Source organism: Hypanus sabinus, chromosome 28 (assembly GCF_030144855.1).
Source record: "Hypanus sabinus isolate sHypSab1 chromosome 28, sHypSab1.hap1, whole genome shotgun sequence".
Taxonomy (NCBI): Eukaryota; Metazoa; Chordata; class Chondrichthyes; order Myliobatiformes; family Dasyatidae; genus Hypanus; species Hypanus sabinus.
In genome coordinates, this window is record NC_082733.1 from 26,838,778 (window position 1) to 26,861,101 (window position 22,324).

Below are 22,324 nucleotides of genomic sequence, written 5' to 3' on the forward strand. Positions count from 1 at the left end.
AAAGTTTACCCACCCCTGGTTTAGAGGTTGTCAAAGGATCTCCACTCTGTTTAAATTTTTAATTCTACAAAAGCATTATTCAGTAGCCCATTGCAACTTCACAGTTTTTCATTTAGAGGATTAAGAAAATGGGTCACACAAAGATTTATTAAGTGATCAGTGCATTTAAACCTCTCATTTAGATTGTTTGATGACAATTTGTACAATAAACTTTAAAAATACACAGCAGAATAAAATTAGGACGCTAATGGCACTGAATAAGAGAGTCAATTGATTTACAGCAACAGGCAGTTCTATTGGTAATCAAAGCTTTGAGTGCCACATTAAGGACAACAGTTGTTACTTGATTGATTATTTCAGCCTGCTGTAGGACCTGCTCATCAGGTTTAGTTTCCTCTGATCTACTTTATGATGACTTGCTTGCCTCCTTCTTCTAAGGATTCACATTGCCAGCTTTATCTTGTGTGGTGATAGGTGCACTGTAAATAATTCTGTGCCCACATCAGTAGCACCCGTTCATGGAATATCAGAAAATGCAACCTAAAAAGGTATTGCAAACAGGTTGACCTCCCCTGAAGAGATTTATGACTGCTGGGGTCTAATGTGATAAGAAAAACTTGAAAGCAATTGTGATTTCCAATCCTGATGGAAATACTGAAGGTTGATTTTCATAGGAGCAATTAAGCAATTCAGCCCATCAAGTCTGTTCTGCCTTTCCATCATGGCAGACTAAGAGAACAGTTATTAATGATCTGTTCACTGCATCTCATCTATTTCCAGACCTCTGCTCTGAACTTTTCTCTTGCTGAATTTGATCATGATGGAATTATTCTGGCCTTCAATTTCCACCCACAATCTCCATATTCAAAGGATCATCTGGAAAATTTATCCACTGAACAGCAACAGCAGGTCTATGAAGAATGCTTGACCTACATGGGTAACTATGAGGAAGATACAGAGTCCTTTTAATTGCTGTAGTTTGCTTATATGTTAATTGTCTTAGTGTTTTTGTATTTCGTGATACCCAATAGATTTTATTTTATGTACATTGAAACATACAGTGAAATAAGACCATAAATCATTGCAGCAGAAATAGGCCTTTCGGCCCATCCAGTCTACTCCACTATTCCATCATGGCTGATTTATTATCCCTCTTAACCCCATTCTCCTGACTTTTCTTTGTAATCCTTGATGCCCTTACTAATCAATCATCTATTAACCTCTGCTTCAAATATCCCCAATGATTTGGCCTTTATTGTCATCTATGGCAATTATTCCACAGAATCACCAGCATCTGGTAAAAAAAATTCCTCCTCATTTCTGTCCTAAAGGAATGTTCTTGTAATCTGAGGCTGTGCCCTCGGGTCCTAGACTCTTCCACTATTGGAAACGTCCTCTCCAAGTCCACTCTATTCAGGCCTTTCAATATTCCATAGGTTTCAATGAGATCTCCCCTCCTAAAGATATTGTGACAGAAACAAAATTGTAATAATAAAGCTGATTAGTGCTTTAAACTGAACTTCCAGGCCCAATATCTAAATATTTCTAAATGTAGTTATTGTATGATTGCACCAAATTCCATGGTATTCCAAAAATCATCCAACTCTGTGTAAAAAAAAAATCTCCACAAATTCCCATGAAAACTTCCCCCTCTCATCTTAAAACCAAAACATCTTACATTTGTCATGAGGAAAAATCCTATCTACCCTTACTAGTCCTCATATAATTTTATATGCCTCTATAAAGTCACACCTCCACTTTTATGTTAGCCTAACCCAACTAACCTCTCCCCATAACTAAAGTCCTCCAGTCCAGGCAAGATGCCAGTGAATCTCCTCTGCATTCTCTCCAGCACAACCATATCCTTCCTATAGTTTGGCAACTGGAATTCCCCCTTCTCCAGCCCTTTATCCCCTTAACCAATCAACTTCCCAGCTCTTTACTTTCCACCCATTCTCTCCTGGTTTCACCTATCCACTGCCACCTGTACTTCCTCCTCTCCCCCCATCTTATTACTCTGACTTTTCTTTCTTTCCAGTTCCAATTAAGGGTCTCAGCCCAAAATGTTGACTGTTTACTCTTTTCCGAAAATGCTGCCTGGCCTACTGATTTCCTCCAGCATTTTCTGTGTGTTGCTTTGGACTCACTAGATATTTTTAAAAATCTTTTTTCACTCTGTAAACTCCAGAGACTTGTGTCTGAAAATCCTAGGAGATCAGCAGTTTCCAAGACCTCAAACCACTCCGTCTGCCACCAACAATCATTCTGTGGTCAAAGTCACTTAGAGCACACTTCTTCCCCCCATGCTGATGTTTGGTCTGAACAACATCTAAACACCTTGAACATGTCTGCATGTTTTTTTTTAATGCAATGAGTTGATGCCTCATGATTGGCTGGTGAGATATTTGATGAATGAGCAAGTGTATATAATAAAGTGGACATAGAGTAGATATCACAAACAAAAAGTATCTCAGCACTGATCTTGGCATTACATCACTGGTTACAGGACTTCCAACCACAAATACATCCTTTTACCACTGCTCTCTGGCTCCTATCTCCAGACCAGCTTTGAATTCGATCAGTCAGCTCATCATGGATCCCTTGTACCTTAAAGCATTGGACCTTGCCAAATGTCTTATTAAAGTCTGTAATGAAGGTTGGGTCTATCACCCTGCCTTCATTAATTTTAGTCTGGGAGTTTTTTTTTCCACAGAATGAGCTGCCAGCACATGGAATGATTTTATGGGTAACAGAATTGAAGAACCCTGGAGCTGACTGAGAAACTATGATCAAAGTATAGATCTTTTCTGGACTGATGAGCAACAACACTTGTAAGTTCACCTCCATGACACCCAACTTACTGGCTTGGAAAAGCATTCTCAATATGACTGGGTCTGCATCCTAGAACTCCCTATACAAAATCACAGCAGAAATCCCTTTCACTGCAAGAAAAGCAAAGCTTCAAGATGGAGACTCACCACTACTTTGTCATGAGCCAACAATACCCACATCCTGTGAATGATTAAAGAGACAATGAGATGATTTACAATAAATTGCCACCCCAATTTCTCACTAATGATCAGTCTTTATTGAAAGCATAACTTCTCCTTCATTCCTGATCATCTCAAGTAGTCATCACTACACTTTGCTGTTCCCATTCCCAAGGAATATCATGCAGAAAGGTGAATACCAAGCCTCTGCAAAGAAGGTATCAGTTTTCATTTTCTAGTATGTGTTTTTTTCCTTTTACTTATGGTGATGTTAATCATGGCTCATCATATATTATTGCAGAATTGTGTGATGCATTACAATTATTTTGAAGCAATACATCAATCCTCCATTCCTTTATTTCACCATCAAGGACAGTGGAAGAGAGAGGAAGGGAGAGGAGGAGGCAGGGGGAGGGGGAGAGTGGGTGGGTGTAGGAGGGAAGAGAGGGGGAGGATGGGGAGGGGTAGAGTGGGAGGGTATAGAGAGTGGTGAAGAGGGAGAGTGGTGGGGAGGGGGAGTAGGAGGGTGTAGAGAGAGGGGTGAAGAGAGTGAGAGTGGTGGAGAGGGGGAGGGGGAGAGTGGGTGGGTGTAGGGGGAAGAGAGGGGGAGGATGGGGGGGCAGAGTGGGAGGGTGTAGAGAGGGGTGAAGAGAGGGAGAGTGGTGGAGAGGAGAGTGGGTGGGTGTAGGGGGAAGAGAGGGGAGAATGGGGAGGGGTAGAATGGGAGGGTGTAAAGAGAGGGGTGGAGGGAGAGTGGTGGAGGGGATGAATGGGGAGGGGGAGAGTGGGAGGGTGTAGAGAGGGGGTGAAGAGGGAGAGTGGTGGGGAGGGGAAGAGTAGGAGGGTGTAGAGAGAGGGGTGAAGAGAGGGAGTGGTGGGGAGGGGGAGAGTGGGTGGGTGTAGAGGGGAAGAGAGGGAGAGGATGGGGGGCAGAGTGGGTGTAGAGAGAGGGGTGGAGAGGAGGAAAGTGGGTGGGTGTAGGGGGAAGAGAGGGGAGGATGGGGAGGGGGAGAGTGAGAGGGTGTAGAGAGGGGGTGAAGAGGGGAGAGTGGTGGAGAGGAGGAGAGTGAGTGGGTGTAGGGGGAAGAGAGGGGAGGATGGGGAGGGGGAGAGTGAGAGGGGGTGAAGAGGGGAGAGTGGTGGAGAGGAGGAGAGTGAGTGGGTGTAGGGGGAAGAGAGGGGAGGATGGGGAGGGGGAGAGTGAGAGGGGGTGAAGAGGGGAGAGTGGTGGAGAGGAGGAGAGTGAGTGGGTAGGGGGAAGAGGGGAGGATGGGGAAGGGTAGAGAGGGAGGGTGTAGAGAGAGGGGTGAAGGGAGGGAGAGTGGTGGAGGGATGAATGGGGAGGGGGAGAGTGGGAGGGTGTAGAGAGGGAGGGAGAGTGGTGGGGAGGGGAAGAGTAGGAGGGTGTAGAGAGAGGGGTGAAGAGAGGGAGAGTGGTGGGGAGGGGGAGAGTGGGTGGGTGTAGAGGGGAAGAGAGGGAGAGGATGGGGGGCAGAGTGGGAGGGTGTAGAGAGAGGGGTGGAGAGGAGGAAAGTGGGTGGGTGTAGGGGGAAGAGAGGGGAGGATGGGGAGGGGGAGAGTGAGAGGGGGTGAAGAGGGGAGAGTGGTGGAGAGGAGGAGAGTGAGTGGGTTTAGGGGGAAAAGAGGGGAGGATGGGGAGGGGTAGAGTGGGAGGGTGTAGAGAGAGGGGTGAAGGGAGGGAGAGTGGTGGAGGGATGAATGGGGAGGGGGAGAGTGGGAGGGTGTAGAGAGGGTGGGAGAGTGGTGGGGAGGGGAAGAGTAGGAGGGTGTAGAAAGAGGGGTGAAGAGAGGGAGAGTGGTGGAGAGGGGATGAATGGGGAGGGGGAGAGTGGGAGGGTGTAGAGAGGGGGTGAAGAGGGAGAGTGGTGGGGAGGGGAAGAGTAGGAGGGTGTAGAGAGAGGGGTGAAGAGAGGGAGAGTGGTGGAGAGGGGGGAGGAAGAGAGAAGGGGGAGGAGGTGACGGAGATAGGGGAGATCCTCCTTTTTGTTGAATCACTGGAGCTTCATTTCAGACTGCCAAATTGAATTTCTGAATCCTGACTCTGCAATCAGCACCCAGAACACAATCACAAACTTAACGGCAGATGAAAACATTGCAGAGTAATTTAGTATAGAATTACAAAGGTTAGCACTACAAATTTCCCCACAAAACTTCTGATTGCTTGCCTGAATCTTGCTCAGAAAGTCAATTGTTCTCTAGCTGAGATTTATTCATACATATACCAGCAAGTTTGGGGTTCTGGGGCAGGCATATCCAGACACTGTAGTTTTAAATTCTTTGACGGTTTCCAGCTGGTAATCTGACAATAAATAATTTATTTTAAGAAGTCTGAAATGTGATGCTGGGCATTCGAAAGAGAATGAGGTCAGTGTCTGAAAGGACAGGATTTGTAGGGCTGGTGAGAGAGGGTGAGGCAGTCCGGGTAGCTCAGTTGTATAAAACTGGTTTGGGTGGAATGGGATGAATAGGGTTCTTTCACTGATAAAATCATTGTGTTTATTTATTGTCTAACACTGGACTTTGTAGGAACACAAACTTACTGAATTTCCCCACGCTTAATACTCAAATACCGAGAAAGGATTGAGTGCCTTGACATATAGCAAAGCCAATAGCGTGACTTCGCCATCAGTCGAAGGCTCTTCAGCAGTTTTTTGTGTGGGGCTTGTCCTGGTTTTCCCATCTGCCCCAGATACATCAAACTCTGCTACCCAGAGGTTCTCCCAGCCAGCGGGCTTGTCCTTTAGCATGCAAACTCAGTCAAGGTGGGTGTCAAGCAGCAAGTTCACTTATCAAAATCTGGGCAATTGTTGATTCAATCTGGGAATGTGCCCAGGCGGTGTGATTTCATTTCTGATAGTGACGATGTCGGAAAATAGAGCTTGGCTTCTCTGAGCTGTTTAAGATGAAGAGTCAAGTCGATCTGTTTTCCCTGGTCCCCCTCTCCACGGTTTGTAATTGGCTGATGCAAATGCTGCCACTTATTCAAATGCTATGCTGGAAGTATGAAATTCAAACAGATGCAGGGGAAATATGGCAGGCCAGGCAGCGTCAATGGAGGGAGAAATAGTGTTATAATTTCAGATCAAACAACACTCATTCAGGTTGTTGACCTGAAACCTTAACCGCCTTTTTCTCTCTAAGGATGCTCAAAGTTCAAATTTCAAAGTACATTTATTATCAAAGTGTTTTTACATTATGTAACCTTGAGATTCGTCTCCTTACAGACAGACACAAAACAAAGAAACCCATTTAAAAAAAAAAGACCGTCAAACACCCAGTGTGCAGAGAGAGGGGAAAAAAACACATTGTGCAAACAATAAATGAAAGCAACTAGCATTCAGAACAAAAGTGAGTCCAGAGCCGTGAAGCCCAGCACAGCCGGAACAGGCCACAGCTCCAGCCTCAGTTCAGCGCAGAGCCAAGTAAACGTCACCAAGCGGCAAGCCGAACCAGCACAGCCCTCTGGTCCTGACACCCTGCCTTTTCAATCTGGTCCAGTGCTTAAATTGTCCACACACTGGGTTGTCTCTTGCTCTGGGACCCTGGCACTGTCCTTTGATACGCTCTGGGCCTGGACCCCACTGCCACGTTCCAGCCCCTGTGAGTCTCCTGTTCTTTAAAAATTCCATTCATTCACCTGACATCTGTCTGCCTGGCACACACGAGTTAACGCTGGAGGATTACTCCCCCTTACAAGGTGCAGTGCGACGGCATGCAAAACTTAAACCGAAGAAGACAATGGGAAACTTAAGAGTTGCACAGATTTCTTATCCTTTGACCCAGACAGCTTTCTGTCTCTAACTTCTATTTGATATTAAATAGGGAAGAATTAATTTAATTCGACACATCTGATTTAGTGGGTTGAGGTTTCACTTGCCAGCTAGCTTGTTTCATTCCACTAATGCCTACATGTCTGCGGAGGAAGTAAATGACACACTGATTTGGAAGAAATTTGTCTCTGAAGTACGTGCTTCACAGAGTCCACCCTGCATCCCAAGTTTCATGCCTCCCACTGTAATCAGTGGCAGTTTTTGTTGATCATGAGGTGATGTGACTTGACTATTGCACAATTTTCTTTTATTATACAAAGCTAAGAGTGACTCCAATATTTGAAGTTTTTACCTTGGCAATATTATGCGCTGAGAGATGTTTCTGTATCCCAACCCCTCTCCCTCCTCACCAGCTGCCCTCATCTTGTGCAAGGTTGTATTGTTGAATCTCAGTAACATTACTGATGGATGGTGTGAAGTCTGCAGCCGAGGTTGCAAATTTAGTTGCTATGGAGACAATAACCAGCCCTGGTCTATCGAGGCATCAGCACGGAGATCTCAGCGACATTTCTGGTTGTCCGCTGGTGATTTTTTTAACATTCACCGTGCGCACCATGTGCTCTACACGCTGTTCAGGAAGATCACAGGCCAGAAACAAAGATTGTCAAAGCAGCTCTATCCAGACAAATTTATTCCCATCTCTGACAAATAATCATGACCTTTCAGAGTGAAGTTGTCAACTTGCATTAGTTCTGAAAGAGCATTATGGACCCATGCTGTCTGAACAGCGACTTCTGCCAGTAGGCAAATACTGCAATCAGATCTGCATCCAAAAAATGTCTGACTAATCATCATGAGGTAACTGATGAGTTAATCTGTTTAGGTTGGAAACAAATATTGCTTGGGGAACTGTGGGGGACCCCTGCTAGCAGCACCATTACATTCACCCATAAAGGCAGATGAGGACTCAATTTAACATCTAATGCATAAAACAGTAGGCCAGACAGTAGTCTTTGATCATTCACACTGAATGGGCTTTGATAGATCGCCCACCTGCCGTCTGCTCCTCCTTAATAGTTGGTTTCATGTGTTCCACAAACAAAATGATTTCTGATGTGAGGGAGGGTGCTACTTTGAGTTTTAATTATGCATTTTAAAATTAATTAATAAAAATATCAACAGCCTTTCTTTAGAAAAGGCCTTAAGGAAATAAGATAACTAATCAAAGACCTTGGATGGATATCATGTAATATATTTGTGAAGTGTCAATTGAAGGTGGACGGGACACATGCCAACTAATCAAGGAATTAATTAATGTCAAAGTAAGTAAGTAAAGTACATTTATTATTATTAAAGTATGGCATATGCTAGCCTGAGATTCATTACTAGTTGAAACAACATCCAGCCAGTATCTTAGATGTTCAGAGAGCCAGTATCTGGCATGGTTCTCACACCTGATCTCACTTATAACATTTAAGGTCATCTATCCAAATTGTCAACAATTATTAGAAAGTAATTGAAACGAAGTACTGGGAAAGATCAGCATATGTTTAATTTTCATTGCATATTATGCTTGTCTTTTATGTTCTTGGCTAAGTGAGATGATGGCCTTCAAGCCTGTAATTAGACATCTGTTTTTAATAAAGATTATTTTCTAGGCTTTAATTATAAACTCCTCCTGAAGAATGGTGCTGTTTTGTAACATACTGTATACGTTCAGCTGCATCTATGCAATCACATTCGATAGTTCTGATTATGCAATTTCAACACAAGACATTTTTCAACCACCTTTTGACATATGGCTTGGTATTGACGCCCCAATGCGCACGAGCAGAAAAGACTACAAAAGCGTGGTGGACGCAGTCAATCACAGGCAAAGCCTGCCGCTCATCAAGGAGTGCTGCCACAAGAAAGCAGCATTATTATCAAGGACCACCAACATCCAGACAGTGCTCTCTTTTCTCTGTTGCCATTGGGAAGGACAGACAGGAGCTTTAGATCTCATATCACCAGGTTCTGGAACAGTTATTACCCTTACAAACACAGTGTCATAGAACACCGCCGCACAGAAACAGGCCCTTTGGCCCATCCAGTCTGTGCCGAACCATTAAACTGCCTAGTCCTATCAATTTGCGCCCAGACCATAGCCCTGCATATCCCTCTCATCCATGTCCCTCTTTAAATTTCTCTTAAATGTTGAAATTGGCCCTGCATCCACCACTGGCACTGGTAGCTCATGCCATACTTCTACCAGCCTTTGAGAGATGAAGTTCCTCGTCATGTTCCCCGTAAACATTTCACCTTTCACCCTTAACCCATGACCTCTAGTCTCACCCAACCTCAGTGGGGGAAAAAACCTGCTTGCATTTACCCTATGAATGCCTCTCATAACTGCGTATACCTCTATCAAATCTCCTCTCAATCTTCTACATTCTAAGGAATAAAGTCCTAACCTTTCCCTAAAGTCCTCAATCCTGGCAATATCCTTGAAAATTTTCTCTGCACTCTTTCAATCTTATTTATATTTTTCCTATAGATAGATGACCAAAACTGCGCATAATACTCCAAATTAGGCCTCACCAAAGGGTCTGAGGGAACACCTTGTCAGTCCACTTGCCTAACTTGCCTAAAGGCAGCAAACACCTCTTCCTCTGTAATCTGTATAGGGTCCATGGCCTCGCTGCTGCTTTGCTTCACTTCTATAGACTGTGTCCATCTCCCGAGCAAGTACGGATGAAAAAAAAGCTCCATTAAAGATCTTGCTCAGCTCCACACATGGATCTTCCAGAGGACCAATCTTGTCCCTTTCTACCCTTTTGCTCTTAATATATCTGCAGAGCTCTTAGGATTCTCCTTCACCTTGTCTGCTAGAGCAAACTCGTGTCTTTTAGCATCTCCCCTGATTTCTTTCCCAAGTGTTCTCTTTCATTACTAATATTCCTCGAGTACCTCATTTGTTCTTGCCTGCCCATACCCGCACCTGCTATGTTGCTGTTCTTCTCTGAGCCTTGTGGCGCACTGGGTGGCAACCTTGCCATTTCCTTAGCATTTGACTGCTTTTTATGAGGCCAAGTTGCTCGCTTGACGCTCAGCCCAGCGTGGATGAAAAGCACGCAAGGAGCTGGCTGGATCTGAACCTGGAAACACTCGCCTTGAAGTCCAGTGTGGATCCCACTGCACCATCGGCTGGCTACACCTGCCTTCTTCTTCTTAACTAAGGCTTCTTGGAAACCAAGGTTCCATAAACCTATTATCCTTGACTTTTATTCTGACAGGAATATATAAGCTTTGTACTCTCAAAATTTTACTTTTGAAAGCCTCTCACTTTCCAAGTGCACCTTTGCCAGTAAACAACTTGCCCTAATCCAATTTGCCAGATCCTTTCTGATACCATCAGGATCGGCCTTTCTCCAATTTAGAACCTAAACCCAAGGACCAGACCTATCTTTTCCGTAATTACCTTAAAACCAATGGCATTGTGATGACTAGATGGTAAGTGTTTCCCTACACAAACTTTTGTCATGATGCTCGCTCTCATTCCCTAATAGGAGATGTTGTATCGCACTCTCTCTAGTTGTGACTTCTATGTACTGATTAAGGAAACTTTCTTGAACATATCTGACAAACTCTTTCCCATCCAGCCCTTTTACAGTATAGGAGCCCCAGTCAATATGTGGAAACTCAAAAGCACCATCACAACTTTACATTTCTTGCAATAGTCTGCAATCTCTATACAAACTTGCTCCTTTAACTCCTGATCTTGATCTTTCTGGCCTCACTAGTACATGGCACTGTTAGCAATCCTAAGACCACAACCCTGGCAGCCCTCTCCTTTAACTCAGCACCTAAATCCTGAGTTAGCAAACACGAGGAAATCTGCAGCTGCTGGAAATTCAAACAACAACAACACACAAAATGCTGGTGGAACACAGCAGGCCAGGCGGCATCTATAGGGAGAAGCACTGTCGACGTTTCGGGCCGAGACCCTTCGTCAGGACTAACCGAAAGGAAAGATAGAGATTTGAAAGTAGTGGGGGGAGGGGGAAATGCGAAATGATAGGAGAAGACCGGAGGGGGTGGGATGAAGCTAAGAGCTGGAAAGGTGATTGGCGAAAGTGATACGGAACTGGAGAAAGAAGGTGGGGGGAGGGGAGCACCAGAGGGAGATGGGGAACAGGCAAACAAAATATGTCAGGGATGGGGTAAGAATGGGAGGAAGGGCATTAACGGAAGTTAGAGAAGTCAATGTTCATGCCATGAGGTTGGAGGCTACTTAAATGCTGAACTCGTTTTGCAGTACCTCATCATGAATCCTACCCATATCAGAGGTACTACGACCTCTAGCTACTCACCTTTCCACTTAAGAATCATCGCTCAACCATCAGGCTCCTGACCCAGCATAGATAACTTCACTCACCTCAACTCTGAACTGATTCCAGAACTTATGAACTAACATTCATGTACTCTACAACTCATATTCTATAGTATTTCCTTGTTCTATTGAGAACTGCAGCAAGAAAATGAATCTGTGTGACCTTTGAAATTTTGATATTAAAACTTAGCTCATCAAGCATGTTTCTATTCTACGATCAGCAAACCTGGTCCTAAATTCTGATTGTTACCCTTTCAGCATTCATTTTGCACTCAGACATTCACTGTCACCACTAAATTTTTCAGAGACAAAATATTAAAATTGGGAAAATAATCACCATAAAATAATTAACTGAAAGTGCTGTCACAGAAAGATGGGGTTGTAAAGAAAACTTTTGGCACATTAGTCCTTATAAATCAAAGTATTGAGTACAGGAGATGAGACGTTATGTTGAAGTTGTATAGGACATTGCTGAAGCTTAATTTGGAGTATAGTGTGTAGTTTTGGTCACCTACCTACAGGAAAGATATGAATAAAGTTGAAAGAGTACAGGGGAAATTTACAAGGATGTTGCTAGGTCTGGTAGACTAGGTTTGATAGGTTAGGACTTTATTTCTTAGAGCATAAAAGACTGAGATGAGACTTGATAGAGGTATACAAATTATGCGGGGTGTAGACAGAGTAAATTAAAGCAGGTTTGTCCCCACTGAGGTTGGTTAAGGTTGGGTACATCATGAGGTCATAGGTTAAGGGTGAAAGTTTAAAAAGTATGAGGGGAACGTGAGGGTTGTGAGAGTGTCGAACAAGCTGCCAGCACAAGTAGTGTATGCGAGCTTGATTTCAATGTTTAAGCAAAGTTTGACTAGATATATGGATGGTAGGGGTATAAGAGGGCTATGGTCCCAGTACAGGCTGATGGGAATAGGCAATTTAAATGGTTTTAGCATGAACTAGATGGGCTGAAGGGCCTGTTTCTGTGCTGTACTTTCCTATGACTCTAAAATCAAGCTGTCTTAGGAAAGTACAGCAAATAGAAAATCTATTTAACCTATTATATTTGCACTAGCTGTCTTGATGAACTATTATTTCAGACCACCACCTGTTTTTTTCATTTCTCTTGATGATTATAGCCAATTTTTTTTGACAGTTGCCCTTCAATTGGTATTTAATGCCCTATCAAGGAGTGATTTCTCAATCCTAATCAATCATTCTCTCTTCGGGCATTGGCTATTCATCTTACAGCGAGCTTAACTTTGAGGTCTTTGTGTATTGAATCTTTGAAGAGTAGGAACATTAAGCAAGATGATAAAAAGAACACATTATCACTCTTGTCTTTTCAGCTGAGGTTTGTGACCCCATTCATTTGACTGGGCCAGCTATGAGTATATTTTGCCTCTCAGGTCAGTATAACCAGGCTCCGTCCTTGGACAGAGTACTGTGTTCAATACAAATTAGAAATTTAGATGCACCAACATCCAGCATGATCCTGGCTCTTGCATGAGTTTGCAATGTGTTGAAATTGTTGTCAAGGTGCAGTTCTCCATAACATATTATTTTGCAACTGAAGTGTTTAGAAATTAGTAAACACTTATAAACCACGACTCCTAAGTCAGAAGAAATAACAGTCTGATATGTTTTCTAACTTTTAACAATATGAAGTGTAATGTCTTAAGTGGGACATCTTGAACATTGGCAGATATTCAGTCACTTTACAGACAATGTACAGCATTAGTTATTGTGTACTGTCAGAATTGTAACAGGTGAAATACACAAATTCTGGAATGGTGTGTATGTAAGTATTGAAGAAAAATACAGAGGATTGTCAATGAGGCTTCTATAGGAATTAATTGGAAAACATTATTAGAAGAACATCTTTCTTTAATTTTGATTAACATTTTCTAACACTTCTGTTATATCTACCAGTTTTAATTTAAGTAATTTGTCTGGGATTGTGTGACAGTCAATGGAAATACATATTGTATACTTGACATTAATTAGTAGAAAAATATATTGGTATATTTTACCCTGAAAGGAACATTAGTGTTATTATCAAAATTGATCATAAGCACATTGGGGAAAATTGTGTCATTTTTCATTTCTTTTAATTTGTTTCATTTTTGTTTGTAACAAGGAAACACTTGTAGAAGGAGATTGGGAGCGTAAGTGTATTATAAGTCCTATATGGTAACATTTTGGAAAAGTTTCTTTGAAAGGGTTCATGAATACTTTCATCCATTTGAGCATGGGATCACTGAATAATTTATTATGTTTATATTTATAAGCTTCTTTCTTCTTAATTTTAATAGATTTAGAAAAAAGATGGGATTGAAGAGTGAATACCAACATATTGAGAAGTTATCACTGTCATTCAAGACAGTGAAAGTATTAATAACATGGGGATCATAAGCACTCTAGTGATTTAAAGAGGCAGTTCAATGCAGTTAGATATTGGCCAATAAATGGTTGCTTTGCCAGAGATGACCACAACCACAACAAGTCGTTGAAGCGTGAAATATTTCATCCAAAAATCATATCTTTTAAAGATGCAGAAGAAGATTAAGGGTTGTGCGAAGTAGCCAGGGCTGTGAAACAATTTTGGAATTTCCCTTTATGGGCACATTTTTGGGTATGCAGTCATTCCTCATTTGCCACGGGTAGGTGGCAGCGAGTCGCTTTCTTGAAATGCTGCATTCCTTCTGGTGAAAGTATCCCCACAGTGTGTTGGCCAATGAGGCCACAGGATTTTGAACTGGTGATGATGAATGGCCAGATGTACAGCGCATTGTGGAACTTGGAAGGAATCCTGCAACTGACCGAATAATCTGTATCACTTCTTGTGAGGTGAACTTCTAGCACTGAAACCTTTGCCACAATTAATGAAATAAAACTTTACTGTTTTCAGTGACAATGTATTCAAAGGCCAGTTAAGGATGGCCAAAATAATCTAGCCTAAATTGTGAGTGCTTGCTCATTACTGTAGAACCATTGACCATTTCCCCATTCAAACAGTCCTTTGGCCCATTGAGTCCATGCTATCCACTACCAATTTGCATCCATCCAGCAGTAATCACATTTCTATTCCCCCCACCCCCCCCACTTTCTCATCAACTTCTCTCAAGTTCCACTACTCTCCTACGCAATATGAGCAATTAACAGCGGCAAGTTCCCCTTCTAGTCTGCACGTCTTTGGGATGAGAAAGCAAAGCAGACCACGCGGAGGAAACACGCAGTCACAAGATGAACATGCAAACTTAGCAAAGCCAACACCCTAAGCTAGGCTTGAACTCATATCTCTGGGATTGTGAAGCAGAGGCTGTACTAGTTGCACCATATTCCCATCCTAGAATGGTCTCAAAAGAAAGACAAATAGATGCAGAGGTGGCTTTCAGAACCCATTGAACTTGTTCCACCATATAACCATAAGACCATACGATATAAGAGGAGAATTAGGCCACTCGACACATTAAGTCTGCTCCAGAATTTGATCATGGCTGCTCCATTTCCTTCTCAAGCCCATTCTCCTGCCTTCATACTGTAAGCTTTCATACCCTGACTTTATTGAGAATCTATCAACCTCTGTCTTAAATACACCCAATGATCTGGCCTAGACAGCTGCCTGTGGCAATGAATTCCATAGACTCACCACACTCTGGCTAAAGAAGTTTCTCTTCATCTCCGTTATAAAAGGATGTCCCTTTACTCTGAGGTTGTGCCCTCTGGTTCTAGATTAATACTTTGTTCCTCAGGACCCAGTATCCAAATATCTAGTGATTCCAACTTTTCATATATCCCCCGCTGAAAATCCACAGGCCTCTAAACTGGAGAAGACTAAAGATTTCTCATCTGTTCAAAATGGATGACAATCTTATTCTGAGATCACTTCCTTGATATGTGACTCTAAGCCCCCTGCTAGAGGGGATAGTATTTTAGCAAAACAAACAAAAAATACCGGAGGAATTCAGCAGGTCGCACAGCATCTATAGAGGGAACTAAAGAGATGATACTTAGGGCTGAGAGTCCTGATGAAGGGTGTTGGCTAGCCATAGATGCTGCCTGGCCGGCTGAGTTTCTGTGTCTCTGTGCGTTGCTTGAGATTGCCAGCATCTACAGGATCTCGTATGTCTCTGGTATCTCAGCAGTTGCCCTGTCTATCCATCTTGGAACATTTTATATCTTAATGCGATTACGTAAACACCAGTCAGTTTGGGCTGATTGAGAGTATTCATCAGTGACGAGCAGCCAACAGGTTTAGTCTTAGCAGCAATTCAGACAAATGCAAAAACCTGCACTGTATTTGGAATTGTTACCATTGCTGGGCCTTTCAACAATATCAAGCCCCAAATTTGGTTAAGTTGTTGAGATTTCTATGCATACCAACTAAATTTGTATTTGGAAATTCCACATCAATTACACACATACAAAGTTATTTTTGAACATGGCATCTGTTAATTGGTTTTAATGGCTATATGTATATATACTCTGCTCTTTTTAATTAAGGACTATTTTTATGACTAATTTAAGTTGATCAATGTTGAGGAATGTTTATATTCAACCTAATTGAAAGAGTCGCAGTAAAGAAACCAGATGGTTCATGAATTTGTCCAAGAGCCGGTTAGTATGAATCACAGTTTGAAATGAACACATTAGAAACAAACATCTTAATAAGGGCAGTCTCTCCCTGGCATAATTGAAATGGGTGGGCAGAAAGGTCAAATGGGGAGTAATTGTTCCACTTACCATCACCCTAATGCTGATGTTAATAACACGCAGTATATACACTGGATGAGACTGGAGGAAATGAGGCAATCTTGTGGAAATTGCTTCCACTTTTGATCTTTACAGTTAGTACAGTAATGTGATCTTACTGGAGAAAGGTTTTCAATTTCTGTTGATTGAAAAAGAATGACGTCTTCTCGCAGCTCTTTTCAGTCACTGACTCAACTCAGAGAGGTCTGAAAATTGAGTGCTCTCAGCCTCAGTTAATATGGGGATGCATTATAACTCTTCTGTATTGGGGACAGTTTTGGTTGAGTGAACAGAGCAAAGGAGGAAACTATATCTCCCATTTGAATATAATTCTCAGTGTAGTATTGTCATAATTCCATGGTGACATTTACAACCAACCATCTGGACAATGCCTCAAAAAGAAAATCAGAAAACATTGTTAATACTAGAAATCAGAAATAAAAGCAGAAAAAATAATTTCCCATGCAGCTCCTACCCTCTGGAACAGAACAAGAGTAGGTTCCTCCTAGACCTTACCTTCCACCCCACTAGTTTCTGTACTTTTAGAGCCATAGAACACAACAGCACAGAAACAAGCCCTTTACTCCATTTAGTCTGTGCCAAATTATTAGTCTGCCTTGTCCCATTGATCTGCAACTGGATCATAGCCATCCATACCCCTCCCATCAATGTAGCTGTCTAAATTTCTCTTAAAAGTTGATACCAAACCCACATGCATCACTTCTGCTGGCAGTTAATTCCACACTCTCATCATCGGAGAGAAGAAGATCCCCCTCATATTCCCCTTAAAATTTTCACCTTTCACCTTTCACCCTTAACCCATGACCTCTAGTTCTAGCTCATCCAACCTCGGTGTCAAAAGCCAGCTAGCACTTATCCTATCTATATTCCTCATAGTTTTACCTCTATCAAATCTCCCCTCATTCTCATACGCTCTGGGGAATTAAGTACTAACCTATTCAACTTTTCCCTGTACTTCAGGTGTTAAGACCCAGCAACATCCTTGTAAATTTTCTGAACAGATTATTCCCCACAATCTCTGCCCTTTACAAAGAGATTCCACCACTCGGGTCTTCTCTCCTCTCCTTCCTTTTCCTTCTCCTTCTTCTCTCTCCTTTTAGTGACTCCCTGGTCCAACTCTTTTGTTCCCACCAACCAGCCCCCTCCTTGCTACCACAGACGATGCCACACTTGTGAGACTTACAAGGCCTTGGTGAGACCGCACCTAGAGTATTGTGTGCAGTTTTGGTCCCCTAATCTGAGGAAAGACATTCTTGCCATAGAGGGAGTACAGAGAAGGTTCACCAGATTGATTCCTGGGATGGCAGGACTTTCATATGAAGAAAGACTGGATCGACTAGGCTTATATTCACTGGAATTTAGAAGATTGAGGGGGAATCTTATTGAAATGTATAAAATTCTAAAGGGATTGGACAGGCTAGATCAGGGGTGGGCAAACTTTTTGACTTGTGGGCCACAAAGGGTTCTAAAATTTGACAGGGGGGCCGGACCAGGAGCAGATGGACGGAGTGTTTTGGTAATACACCTCATAAGAGAAAATAAAATATCATGGGATATGTAGAAAACATGTGCTTTAATTTCAATTGAAAATGAACAAATGCATTACAACAAAATATCTGTCTTTGAAGTCCCATGGTATTTAGCTATTTATTGAAATGACTTTTAAAACACTGAAAATTAAATGAATAAAATACAGCTTTTTTAATAGTAACAGTTATTATTTTAAAGCACTGAAAATTCTGTTATCCTTCAAGATATTATCATCATCACTCTCCTTCTGACTGTCTTTATTTCAAAAATGGTAGGAGATGCAGGTCTACTTGTCCTGCTCCTTCTTATTCAATTGTCCCCTGTGCCAACAACGACCTGCACAATGACAGAACAGTGAACAGTGAGAGCGCGCCAGTATGCGGAGCTCTGTGCTCGCAAATCCCCGCAGGCTATCTCCCTTAGCCGGAACGCTGGCTAATTGTGAGCCGGTTCGGATGTGCCAGGAAATGGGTCGCCACAAGGTCACAAAGTAAAGCGCAAATGTGGAGTAATACGCTGCACCTCAACAAAGGTCAATGTATATAGAGTGGGTCATCTATTGGGAAAACACCAGAATTGCGGGGAAAAAATGTTAACAAGGTTTATTAATATAATTTCATCAAGTTCTGCGGGCCGGATTAAAAAGCTTAACGGGCCGCATATGACCTGCGGGCCGTAGTTTGCCCATGCCTGGGCTAGATGCAGGAAGATTGTTTTCGATGTTGGGGAAGTCCAGAACAAGGGGTCACAGTTTAAGGATAAAGGGGAAGCCTTTTAGGACCGAGGTGAGGAAAAACTTCTTCACACAGAGAGTGGTGAATCTGTGGAATTGTCTGCCACAGGAAACAGTTGAGGTCAGTTCATTGGCTATATTTAAGAGGAAGTTAGATATGGCCCTTGTGGCTAAAGGGATCAGGGGGTATGGAGAGAAAGCAGGTACAGGGTTCTGAGTTGAATGATGGTGCAGGCTTGAAGGGCCGAATGGCCTACTCCTGCACCTATTTTCTATGTTTCTATGTTTGTCCATTCAACTCTTCCCTTCCCACCCCCTAGGGCCCCAAGCTGTCCTTCAGTGTGAAGGAGCGATTCACTTTCACTTCCATTCTAGTCTACTGCAGACAGTGTTCACCATGTGGTCTCTTCAATGGAGAAAGCAAGCCACAGATTGGGTGCCTACTTTGCAGAACACCCACATTCAGTCCACACCCTGAGCTCCCTGTTGCATGAAACCTTAATTCTCCATGCCACCCCAATTTTGACCTGTAGGTTTGTGACCTCACTCACTGTTACAATGAGGCCCAATGAAGGCTTCAGGAACAGCATTTCATCACATTGCAGGCCTCTGGACTCAATATCGAATTCTATATTTTCTGGCCACTTGATTTCTCTATCTGCTTAGTTGTTTATCTGTAAAATTGGCTCAGTTCACTTGTTTTGTGTTTACAGAACATCACAGTGCCGAAACAGGCCTTTTGGCTCATCTAGTCTGTGCTGGCCTGATCTTCGGCCTAGCCCCATCTACCTGCACCCTGAGCTCACCACCCCCCCATCCATGTATATATCTAAACTCCTTCTAAATTTTACAATTGAACTCAAATCTACCATTTCCATACTTACACGACTGTCTGAGTGAAGAAGTTCCACTTCCGATTTCTTTTAAGTATTTCACCTTTCACTCTGAATCTATGACTGCCAGTTCTAACCTCATCCAACCTGAGGAGAATAAGTCTGCAAGCATTCACCCTCTCTACATCCCTCGTAGTTTTGAAAATCTCAGTAAGATCTCCCCTTATTCTCTTGCGCATTAGTGAATGAAGTCCTCGACTATTCAACCTTTCTCTGTAGCTCAGGTCCCCAAGTACTGGCAACATCCTTTCAATTTTTCTCTGCACTAATTCAAGCTTATTGATGTCTTTCCTCTAAGTAGGTGACTTGAAATGTGCACAGTTTTTTTTCCTCCATTTTTTCTTTATTTTTCTCTGAAAGTGGATAACAACCTCTCCTTCAATGTCCAAAAAACAGAAGAGCTGATTGTGGGCTTTAGTGAGCAGTTTAATTTTTATAATTTGTACTTTTGCCAGATCTGACTTGTTTGATGGGAGATGGACATTGGTTTATTGTTACAACTGGTATAAGGCACATAGTCAATGTTCCAACTACCATAAAAATATCTGAAAGTATTCTCCAAAGCTACAGAGAGGCCCATTAACTGGTGACAACGGACTATGGGAGGAAACAAGTACTAAGGCTTTGGTTTTCAGATCAATGGGTCCTTAGTTGAAGAGAATGGAAAAGTGGGAGATGTGCTATCAATATGGCCCATCACCAAACTCTGTACTTCACAGCCACTGGACGATAAGACAGTGGGAACAGATTCCTTTGGAGGTTGAAGCTAGAAGTTTACCTTGAAGACTTAGGTGCCATGGCAGAAAGGATTTAATTGCTCAAGATCAAATGACAAATGCATTAGTCTTAACTGTGGTTCAACGTACCTGCAAATTACCTGTCAGCAATCGGGACATATACCTTACATGTAGAGCCTTCTTCCCATCCTCACACACCTAGCAAAGTGCTAACTCTACTTCTGCAGCTTATATCTTCCATCTTTTCCCATGGAAGCCATCTCATCCACTCAAATCACAACATTGACGTATATCACAAGATTGACGTATATCTCCCTTCCTTAAAGGGAAAATGGCAAACAACTGAAAGGAGAAGAAAATAAATTGGGTCATATAGTCTAAATTGATCATTATGATCAAAACATTTATTTATTTTATTTAGATATACAGCACAGTAACAGGCCCTTCCAACCCAATGAGCCCGCGCCGCCCAATTATACTCATGTGTCTAATTAACCTATTAAGCTGTACGTCTGTGGGATGTGGGAGGGAATTGGAGCTCTTGGAGGAGCCTCATGCAGTCACAAACTCCTTACACACTGCAGCGTGAATCAAACTCAGGACTCTGGTGCTAAAAAGCAATGCGCTAACTTCTATGCCGCGGTACCGCCCTATATTGTTGGCCTTTGTTTTTAATATAATATAATTTTCAGAGTTAAATTTAATCTCAGTTTGGTAAAAACATATGATCCGATTTTCTTGAAACTTGGTGGGGTGTACTTCCATGGCCATGACTTGCTGCATTTGAAAGAATCATTTTTATTTTATTAGAAAGTTCGTCAGAGGCTTTAACATGTTCTTCAAAGTAGGTGCATCTTTGTATGTCGTTTCTAAGCTCTCTTGTTTGAGGAAACTCTGCTCTGGTGAGGGTCTCCATTGGTCAGAGTTGACCATGGGTACTGTGTCCTAGCTGTGTAGATGCCCAAGCCTGGGCAGCACGATACAGAGAGCAAGCTGTTGCCTATGTAGTAAGCTCCCCCTCTCCATGCAACTGATGAATGCAAAGGAACGGCACTGATATGGTTCTGTTGCTAAGCCACATGTGAAGGCCAGGAGCAGACTTATGTAAATTTTGTTATTTATCCACTGTGATAGTACTAGAATCTTACTTTCAATTGAACTGCATAGTGCAGCTGTTTCCTTCCATGCTTCCTTAAATGCAGTAGTTTTACAAATAAACTCCACAGCAGATCTCCTTAAAAACAAATGAAAGTGATAGATGACGACACACCTGGGCAATGATTAGGACAACCAGCAAAACTGAAGCTTGTCTCTAATCTGTCTGCAATGGTGTAAAACTGAAGGCAAGGAAAATCAAAGACATCTGTACCAAACGTTCCTCTACAACAATCCTCCTTGTCATTGGAAATCTCAGTGTTGTGAAAACAGAGACAGGGAAGGAAATTCAGGCTGGAAACATGAGGCTTAGAACATAGAACATAGACATCACCAGCACATTACAGGCCCTTCGGCCCACAATGTTGTGCTGACCATGTAACCTACTCTAGAAACTGCCTAGAATTTCCCTACTACATAGCCCTCTGTTTTCTAAGCTACATATACCTATCTAAGAGTTTCTTAAAAGACCCTATTGTATCTGTCACCAGCAGTACGATTCTAAGCACCCACCACTCTCTGTGTGAAAAACTTTACCTCTGATATCCCCCTTGTACCTATATCCAAGCATCTTAAAACTATGGCCCCTCGTGTTAGCCACTTCAACCCTGGGAAAAAGCCTCCTGGCTATCCACATGATCAATGCCTTTCATCATCTTGTACACCTCTATCAGGTCACCTCTCATCTTCCGTCTCTTCAAGGAGAAAAGGCCAAGTTCAGTCAACCTATTCTCCAATCCAGGCAACATCCTTGTAAATCTCCTCTGCATTCACTCTATAATATCCACATCCTTCCGGTCGTGAGGTGCCCAGAACGGAACACAATACTCCAAGTGGGATCTAACTAAGTTTTTATACAGCTTTAACATTACCTCACGGCTCTTGAACTCAAGAGTGATGTGCAGGTAAGGAAATCAGCCTCTCAGGAATGGGGGGCACCATTGGGAGGTGATAGACTGGTGGGAAGCGAAGGGATAGGGGAGTCAGAATGGGATAAAGGAAAGGGAGAGAAGTGGGAAGGGGAAGACATTACTGAGAGTTGGAGAAATTGATGTTCACACCAACAATTTAGAGGCTACCCAGAAGGAATATGAAGAATACCGGTTGTTCCTAACTTAACAGGGAGAATGATTATTGAGAAAGTTTGGCTAAAACTACCAATGAAGAAATTAGAGATTCCAAGAAGTGGAGTACGCATGAAATGCCATTTTCAGGATCTCCCTAGCTTAGGGACGCCTGGCTTATCCACAGTCTGTACATCCAAAGAACATGTGGGAGACCAACAGCATGGATTTGCCTGCTGCTGCTGCTGTGGGTATTTTATAAACTGTGTCCTTGATTGCAGTCAGGTTTTTA

General features: G+C 42.6%; 1 protein-coding gene across 3 annotated transcripts in view; it reads right to left on the bottom strand.

The window, feature by feature from the left end:
• Positions 1-22,324, bottom strand: part of tnfaip8l3 (tumor necrosis factor, alpha-induced protein 8-like 3) — a 90,628-nt gene that overhangs the window by 19,265 nt on the left and 49,039 nt on the right. Inside the window, exon 2 of one of the 3 annotated variants that reach the window (XM_059952789.1) lies at positions 19,943-20,155. The exons of the other annotated variants lie outside the window; for them this stretch is intronic. The gene's annotated coding sequence lies outside the window, so the exon portion shown is untranslated. The remainder of the gene's footprint in view (positions 1-19,942; positions 20,156-22,324) is intronic. 3 annotated transcript variants of the gene reach the window in all.